This window comes from Orycteropus afer, unplaced genomic scaffold, assembly GCF_000298275.1.
Source record: "Orycteropus afer afer isolate SDZICR_OR568_19922 unplaced genomic scaffold, OryAfe1.0 scaffold00087, whole genome shotgun sequence".
Lineage (NCBI taxonomy): Eukaryota > Metazoa > Chordata > Mammalia > Tubulidentata > Orycteropodidae > Orycteropus > Orycteropus afer.
The window spans coordinates 742750-751579 of record NW_006921674.1 but is presented as its reverse complement, the minus strand read 5'-3'; the positions used below and the strand labels follow the sequence as shown (position 1 = coordinate 751579).

The window sequence follows — 8830 nt, the reverse complement described above, 5'->3', positions numbered from 1 at the left end:
AGAGCTGCCTCTATACATATAGCAATATATAATATACATAGAGAGAGAGATAGAGAGAGAGAGAGAAAAATATATATCACTTTGTAGTCTCTTAAATTCCTTGATTATAAGCTTTTTTTTTCGGCCTTAAGTTTAAGGATGACAAACAGTGTATCTGTTGTACCAATGCTAACCAAATGCATTGCCATTGAGTCTATTCTGACTCATAACTCTATAGGTAAGAATAGAACTGCTTCACTGGTTTTCCAAATCCGTAAATCTTCAAGGAAGCAGAATGCCACATTTCCCCTGTGGGGATATCACCAACCTTTCTACTAGCTCTTATGTGAGCTCTTAACCATTGTGCCACCAAGGGCCCTCAAATACTGCAACATATATGTATTTAACTTTTAGATTAGGCAACAAGTACATTTAGTGAGAGAAAAAAGTCTTAGGACAGTACTACTCTTTCATTTCATATTATGCATTAGTTTGAAACTTCATGATTAGCAAATTTATTGTTAATATATTATCATTTTTGACCTGCAAAACTGGCAAATATATATGATTCAGTGTAATATATGAATGAGGAGGGTCTTCATGTAGTAAGTTTAAATGTTTCTTAATAAACAGTTAACTCACTGCTGTCAAGTCAGATCTGACTTATAGTGACCCCTCATTGGGTTTTGGAGGTGGTATCTTCGGAGGTGGTATCAGTACAGAAGTAGATTGTCCAACCTTCCTTCCAAGGAGTGGCTAGTGGATTTGAACCACCAGCCTTCTGGTTAGCTGTCAAATGCCTTTGGCACTACACTATCAGAGTTCCAGAACAAATATTTAGTATTGAAAAAACAAACAAACAAACATCAATCACCTTTCAAGACCCAGATCTAATATCATGTCTTAGCTGAGGAATTTTTCACCTAGTTTAAAAATATTTGGCACTTGCAAAAATAGACTTACATGATATTTTAATGTGGATATGCTGTAGTCTTTATGTTTTTACCTTATAAATATTTATCTTTTTATTTTAAACCAATGTTATCATTATTGTCAGGATTTAGTTATATATCTCATGTACAGTAGGTTGTAAATGTATATTTATAAAATCAATAGATTAATGAATGCATTGGTGTAAGTGTGTGTGTGCATAATTAGAACTAGTTTTACTTGTTGACCTATATAATTAGTATATCAAAAACTTTGCTGTTCTTCAAAATAATTTCATATCTGATTTATTGATAAACACATCCAGTACTTAGAGTTTCTGTCCTTTAGTTTAAACCAGCAAATAGTTTGTCTGTGTAAATAAAACTATGCATAAATATTTTTCTGTAACTGGCATGAATGGATTTTTCTGATCCTTTCCTAAGAACAGTCTTTAATTTCTTCTTGAATATATTCATTCAATGAGAAGCTTTAATAATGCTTAGAAATATGGGTAAAATAATGACATATTTCATTTATTTGTTAGATTTGCTTCTAACAGACTATGAAAGTAGGAATAGGCAGTACCTTCAATAATAAGTTTGTTAATAATGTCATATGATAAAAAAATATAGCTAGCCCTCCTTAAGTACTTGTACATAAGTATTGTGTTTTATATATATATCCCCTCTTAAAAAATCTTGTAAAATGATTCTTAATATTACTGCATTATATGAATAGCAATATCAAGTCAAATCTCTCGGACTTAGTTTTGCTATTCATAACATGGAGTAATATTAAGAATCATTTTATGAGATTATATAATAATTAGAAGAGGAAATAGGAACTCTGGTAGCATAGTGCCTAAGGCACTTGACTGCTCTCCAGAAGGCTGGTGGTTCAAACCCACCAGCCACTCCTCAGAAGGAAGGTTGGGCAATCCTACTTCAGTGGTGATACTGCCTCAGAAACCCAAGGAGGGGTCACTATGAGTTGGGGCCGACTTGACTGCAAACAACAACAACAACAAGAGGAAATACATATAAAACACAGTATTTCAAATTCAGGTCATGTAGTCAGCTAATAGAAAAGTTAAGTTTCAAACTCAGACATCTTCTTCAAAGAAGATTTGGTTATATCTTTCTAGCAAAGATCATAGTCACTGTCAGGAACTGTATAGTCACCAGTTCATGTTCCAATAACAGCTTTTTTCCTTGATCCTATAGGCTTAGATGTAGAAAGATTCCTCACTAGCGCAAGGAATCAGTTCTATCTACTGTTGGTTTACTTGAACATCACACATACTTTAGAAATAGTCTCCTTATTAAATTATTTTCAAATTATACAGTTTGGTGAGCCATTTATTTTCTGTTATCATCATGATGAACAGATCTTCTAACAAAACATTTATACTTTAGAAACATATATACAGTTGCGGTGTAGTAAATTACATGGTAAAGCTTTTCTAGCCATAGTCTTTGTAACTGCCACTGGATTACTGGGTGGGACCATGCACTTTAAACTCCTGATTGTTAAAGTTATCCACCTGGGGTATTTCTGTTGGAGCAGCATGAAGTAATCTTCTAGGAAGTTTGTTCTCTCTCAGGTGTGTAGAATTCTGGTGTTGGGATTGGTTAGTTTTGCTGCTCTGCTAGGCTTAAGATGAGCCCTCCTTGAGGCAAAATAGAATCTCTCACTGTCAGCTGAGACCTGCTGCTGAGAGAGAGACACACACTGCTGAGAAAGAGGCATGTTGCTGAGAGAGAAACATGACACTGAGGGAGATGTGCTGCTGAGAGAAAAACCTAGCTGAGAGATGATGGCAGTGGAACCAAGAGGCATGAGACAGAGCAGCATGCTTACCTGGCCCACAGAGAACGAGGCCAGGCCGAGAGGCCAAGGGCCAGAGAGGCATGTCTAAAGACACAGCAGAGGGGAGACTGTCCTGATCAAAGAACTGTATACTGAGCACATTCCTGAACTTGAGTGGTAGCCTGTTGCTTCCCTAATAAACCCCATAATCTGTGAGTTCTGTGTGGCCACTGCAGTGAATTATCGAACCCAGGAGAGAGGAGGTGGGTGCCTTGGGAGGGATGGTTGGTATCCAGTTTGGCAAGAGGGCTGGAGGGTGATGACATGTCTGGCCTCATAGGATCAGGCCTTGGGATCCTTACGGTGATCCTGTCTTCCTCTTGTGAAGTTAGAGGAGGACAAAAGATGCGGCTTCCTGCCCCTTTAGCAACCATCATGTCATTTTATCATACCCTCTTTTGCCAAATATATAGTAAACAAGACAGTACTTAGAACACAGTTAGATGTTTAACTAATTGAGTGGTTTTGTATTGTAAAACTTTGAGGCTTTTAATTAAGATTTAAAACAATGTGATTATATTTAGAGATTATCATATTATTTCTGTGATGCTGAATGAAGAATGATGGATCTTTCAAAAGGCTTATTGGATTATCAGTGCTTCAAAAGAATCATGTTGTTGTTGTTGTTATTTGCTGTTGAGTAAGACTTGACTCATAAAGACCCCTCCTCGGGTTTCCAAGGCAGTATCACTACAGAAGTAGATTGCTCAACCTTCCTTCCAAGGAGTGGTTGGTGGGTTTGAACTGCCAGCCTTCTGGTTAGCAGTCAAGTGCCTTAGGCACTATGCTATATATCATTTGCAGAAAACTATAAAGTCAAAATAGAGGGGCAAGATGAAAAAGATGTACATATTTGCTCAATAACAACAGAATACTTTATTGTCAGTACTTAATTTTACTAATAGAGTATCTTCATCTCACTCTCTGAAAGACCCTACTATAAATAAGTGATGTTGAAATCATCAATGAGGAAGAAATAAGTGTTTATTTAAAATTGAATGAAAAAGTTAGGTATTATTTACTTAGAAATTATCTAATTCCAAACTGTTGGTCTAATGCTGCTATCTAATACTGCTACAACATAAAATACCACAAGTCGGTGGCTTTATCAAACAAATTTATCTTCTCACAGTTTAGGAGTCAAGTAGTCCAAATTCAGAGCATTGTCTTTAAAGAAAGGTTTCTCCCTCTGTCCAATCTTAGGGGAAAATCCTTATCTTCCCTTCCTCATGGTGTTCCTCAGAGATCTCGATGTAACATCTATCTTCCTGCTTGCTTGCTTCTGTGCCTTATCTTCCCTTTTTATAACTTAAAAGCGATTGACATAGACACACCTTACACCAATTTGGCCTCATTAATGTATCAAAAAAAAAACACCTTTTTCCCCAAAGGGGATACACACACATGTATAGGAGTTAGCATTACAGTACATATTTTGGAGGGACATAGTTCAATCCATAACCCTGTTATTCCTTAAGGCCTCGAGAAATATGTGACTTGCTGAAAAGAGATAGAATAAGACCCTAGTTTTCTGGACTCTAAAATCCTACCACACTAATGGATAGTATGCCAGAGAGTAGGTATGCTTCTAAGGAATTGTTTTAAATGCTATATATATATATATATATACACATATATATATATATATATATATGTGTATATATATATATATATATATATACTTACACACACACACACACACACACACTTAAGTTGTAAGGAGTTGCTAAACCACTGTGAAAGATGGTTCCTTAAAAAGAAAGATCCTTGAATCTAAATGGGGTCACTTGACTGGGTGGTACCCTGATCAATGGAAGATATAAATGCCACTTATAGTCTATATTCTAAGCACTGTCTTGTTTACTATATATTTGGCAAAAGAGGGTATGATAAAATGACATGATGGTTGCTAAAGGGGCAGGAAGCAGAATCTTCTGTCCTCCTCCCACTTCACAAGAGGAAGACAGGATCACCGTAAGGATCCCAAGGCCTGATATAGTTTAATATTATATTTTGATTTACCCCAAGCCTCTCATTTGATCACTATATTCTCCCTTTGTTTGTTTGCTGTCTATTATGGATTGAATTTTGTCTCCCCAAAATATGTATGGTAATTCTAACATTTATGCCTATTGTTATAATGGGAATGAGTTTTGTTGTTATGCTAATTAGGCAGAGTTAGTGTAGGATATGTTTTGAGTCAACCTCTTTTGAAATATAAAAGAGATTAAACAATCAAGCAAGCAAAGACAGAAAAGGCTAAATCACAGGAAAATGACCTAGGAGCAGAATTTCAAAGAGACAAGGAGCTTACTCCAGAGCTAACACAGAAAAAAAAGCCTTCTCCTAGAGCCAGCACCCTGAATTTGGACTTATACCATACTAAACTGTGAGAAAATGAATTTCTGTTTGTTAAATCCACCCATTTGTGTTATTTCTGTTATAGCAGCACTAGATGACTAAGCAAGGAGTGAGTTGCATCTCTAACCAATACCTAAAATATGGAAGTGATTTTGTAATCGGGTAATGGGTATAGGCTGGAGGAGGTTTCAGGTGCTAGTAATAAAAGACTAAATTGCCTAGAAGAGATTCTTGATAGAATTATGGATGTCAAAGGCAATTCTGCTGAAGGCTCAAAAGGAAGTGGAGAGAGCTATAAAGAAAGTGTCTATCATCTTTGAGAATACATATGGCTCAAGCAAAAAAGTGTTGCTAGAAACATGGAGATTAAATGTGTTTTTGGTGAAGCTTTAAAAGAAAATTATGAACATATGATTGGACGATGGAAGAAGGGCAAGGCTTTATGCAATGACAAAGAACTTGTATGAATTATGTTCAAATGTTTGATAGAAAGTATAACTTATAAGTGATGAATTTGAATATCTGCCTGGGGATATTTCAAATCAAGATTTTAAAGGGGCCATATGGTATCTCTTTTCTGCTTATAGTAATATGCAAGAGGAAAGAGATGGAATTAAAAATGAACTGTGTAAAATGAAAACAGAACTTAAAGATTTGGAAAATTCTGTTGTAAAAACTAAGGATATGTGTCCTAGAAATTTCACCAAGGATGTGGCTACACAAACTTTTGTTAAAGAGATTAAACCTGTGACTAATGGATCTAATCAACTGACATAGCAGAAAATCCATCAATTTAGACTGAAGGGGCAGAGAAAGAACAAAGAAAAAATGCTATCTGCTTCTTACAATTCTACTGGCAGGAAATAGGTCAAAGGAGCTACATATCATATGTTGCCCTCCAATAAAAGAAAAAGACCATTCCTGAAGCATTTATGAGATCAACAAAACTGTTGAAAGGAACATGGTAAGCAGAGCCTTCTCATTTTCAGAGGATGGGGCCAGAATCTCTGAGATCTCAAAGCAGGGTGTGTGTTGAGGGGAGTAGGGGTGGTGTAGAGGCCACAGCCTCCTAGGTTTCAAAGAGTAAGATCTTTTCCAACTAGATTCCAGAGCATGGGGCTGTCATTATGTCATTATGGTTTGCCAGTAGAATGGGGACGTTATCCAAAGCTGTGGAGGAGGAGCTGCCATGTCCATGGGGCAAAAGAATGGGGTTTGCCGATGTCAAGAAGTTGGGGTTGCCACTCAGGTGGAATAGGAGAATGGGGACATCCAAAGCTGATGGAGAAGAGTTGTCATCTCAATAGGCCTAGAAGGCGACTCTGAAGCCTAAATTGAGGGATCTTCACCGAGAATCCATATTCTGAAGGGCAAAGCCATTCATTGCCCAGATGTTTTCAGACAACAGAGGATTATTTTCAAGCCTGAGAGCTAAAGTAATTTGCTCTGCTGGGTTTAGGTAGCACAGTGCCTAAGGCATCTGACTGCTGACCAGAAGGTTGGTGGTTCAAACCTACCAGCCACTCCATGGAAGCAAAACTGGGCAATCTGTTTTCATAAAGATTCACCACCTTGGAAACCCAATGTGAGTTGCTGTGAGTTGGAATTGACTTGATGGCAGTGGGTTTGGTTTTCAGGAGCTCTGGTGGCATAGTGCCTAAGGCATTTGACTGCTAACCAGAAGGCTGGCAGCTCAAATCCACCAGCCACTCTGTGGAAAGAAGATTTGGCAATCTACGTCTGTAAAGATTTACCACCTCCAAAACCCAAAGTGGGTCCTATGAGTCAGAATTGACTTGATGGAATTGAGTTTGGGGTTTTGTTTTTGGTTTTGGGTTTTGGTCTTACATGGTGGCTTTTATGCTTTCTTTCCATACAATCTGTCCCATTTGTAATGGAAATATCCACTTTGTGCCTGTTTTACCATTGTACTTTGGAAGGACATAACACGTATTCCACATTTCACAGGTTCACAGATGAAGAGAAAATTTTCCCCAGGATGAAATATGTCTAAAGTCTTACCCATATTTGGTTTAGATGATTCAGACAATGAGATTTGGGGCTTGGAGTTGATTATGCTCTATGCTTATGGTTATAATGCCATTTGGGAATGAGTTGTCTTTGTTATCCTAATGAGGAAGGGTTAGTGCAGGGTGTGTCATAAGTCAATTTTTTTTGCGATATAAAAGAGTTTACATAAACTATTGAGCAAGAAGTGACAGAAAGACACATGCCAAGTCACTTGAAGATTGCCCAGGTGCAGAAAGTCAAGGACTTTCAACAAAAAGATAAGGATTTTCTTCCAGAGGCAACAAAGAGGGGAAAACTTCCTTATGTAAAGCCAGCTTCCTGAGTTCAGATGTCTAGCCCCTTAAACTGTGAGAAAATAAATTTCTGCTTGTTAAAGCAACCTGTTTGTTGTATTTCTGCTGTAGCAGCACTAGATAACTAAGTGTCTGTCAGTAAATACAGAGTGCTCAGCAATAGGCTCACATGTCCCCACCAACCAGTTTTGAACTGAGACATGATCAAAAACCTTAATATGTTAAAACACTGGCATTGTAGTTTAATATTATATTTTGATTTACCTAACATTTAGACTACTGTGATTATGCAGAAATGAGGGTAACTCTCTTAATGTGATAAAGTTCACTACAAAATAATAACAATAATATTAATAATGTTTTCAATAATTGTACAATATTAAAAGAATTTGTATTTAAAATATGAACAAAGAAAATTTCATTACTATTTCTTTTGTTTAAAACTTTATTAGCATTCCACACAAATATTCTGCAGCCCAAGAATAACTTGGGGTCATAGTGCAGGTAAAGTGTTGTCTTTTTGGACATATACCTCACTGGCCAGCCTCCGAAATCTCACACAGAATGTTGGGAATGCAGATAAAATTTGGGAGGATTTAGTGTAAGATTATCTATAGTAACTCATGGCTTATTTTAAAAATGATAATACTAGCCTTTGGCAATATATTGAGTCAAAAAACATAAATGATAGGTAAAAAGAAAAGAGAGGGTAAATCCAAATTGTCATTATTAACAAAAAATGAGATATTTAGAATTGACATGAAGGTTTAGCAGATTTTTGTAGATGTAATATAGTATCTAGCTATCAGTTGAATATCAATACTACAACTAGACTATATTGTTGTTGTTGTTAGGTGCCAAGGAGTTGGACCTGACTCATAGTTGGATCCGACTCATGCCTTGGGTTTCTGAGGCAGTATCACTACAGAAGTAGATTGCCCCATCTTCCTTCTGAGGAGTGGCTGGTGGGTTTGAACCTCCAGCCTTCTGGTTTGCAGTCAAGTGCCTTAAGCACTATGCTACCAGAGCTCCTAGTATAGAATACATATACTATTGACATAAGAAATGTTTGTTATTTATAATAATACTAATATTCAGAAGAATTAAATATAACAAAAGGAATATCAGAAAGTAAATGTAGCAAATGTATATAATAATTTTTTAATAAGAAAAATTGGCAAAGTTATGGGCACCGGGATATGAAATTAGATCAATACAACCTAAGAGTCGAGAATTGTATGCATATGATATGATGGGACCAATTTTTCATATCTGTGAGGGAAATTGACTACTCTGTAATTATACTGGAACATTTGATTATCCATGTAGGAGAAATAAAATGTGATCTTTACTTCACCCCATAGAAA

At 36.5% G+C, this 8830-nt stretch overlaps 1 non-coding gene across 1 annotated transcript; it reads left to right on the top strand.

Annotated features, from left to right (window-relative positions):
* Positions 1-7857: 7857 nt before the first annotated feature.
* LOC122150104 lies at positions 7858-8028 on the top strand. Its single transcript, XR_006163488.1, has one exon. It is a non-coding gene; the product is annotated as a small nucleolar RNA SNORA23 (small nucleolar RNA).
* The last annotated feature ends 802 nt before the right edge of the window (positions 8029-8830 follow it).